Source organism: Priapulus caudatus, unplaced genomic scaffold (assembly GCF_000485595.1).
Source record: "Priapulus caudatus unplaced genomic scaffold, Priapulus_caudatus-5.0.1 Scaffold1968, whole genome shotgun sequence".
Taxonomy (NCBI): Eukaryota; Metazoa; Priapulida; class Priapulimorpha; order Priapulimorphida; family Priapulidae; genus Priapulus; species Priapulus caudatus.
The window spans coordinates 59,488-59,892 of NW_014579029.1; the positions used below are offsets into that span (position 1 = coordinate 59,488).

At 51.9% G+C, this 405-nt stretch overlaps 1 protein-coding gene across 1 annotated transcript in view; it reads left to right on the forward strand.

Moving 5' to 3' along the window:
• The window catches only part of LOC106817997 (dynein heavy chain 3, axonemal-like), a gene marked incomplete at its 5' end in the record, with an annotated part of 64,361 nt that overhangs the window by 52,804 nt on the left and 11,152 nt on the right, over positions 1-405 (forward strand).

A 405-nucleotide genomic window follows, 5' to 3' on the forward strand; every position in this document is an offset into this window, starting at 1 on the left:
GTACCACCATAGTACAATACAACATGTACCACCATAGTACAATACAACATGTACCACCATAGTACAATACAACATGTACCACCATAGTACAATACAACATTCTCTCTCACTCTCCCTCTCCCTCTCCTCTCTCCCTCTTTATGTGTTCCTTCTCTCTCTCTCTCTCTTTCTGCCCTCACACACGCACGCACGCAGGAGCACACACTCACTCCTCTCCTCTCTCTCTTTCCCCTCTCTGATTCACACACTCACCCTCTCCCTCTCTCTCTCTCTCCTGCCTCTCTCTCCTGCCTCTCCCTCTCTCTCCCCTCCCCTCTCTCACATACACACACTCACCCCTCTCCCTCTCTCTCGCTCTCCTCTCTCACATACACACACTCACCCCTCTCCCTCCCTCTCTCCCTC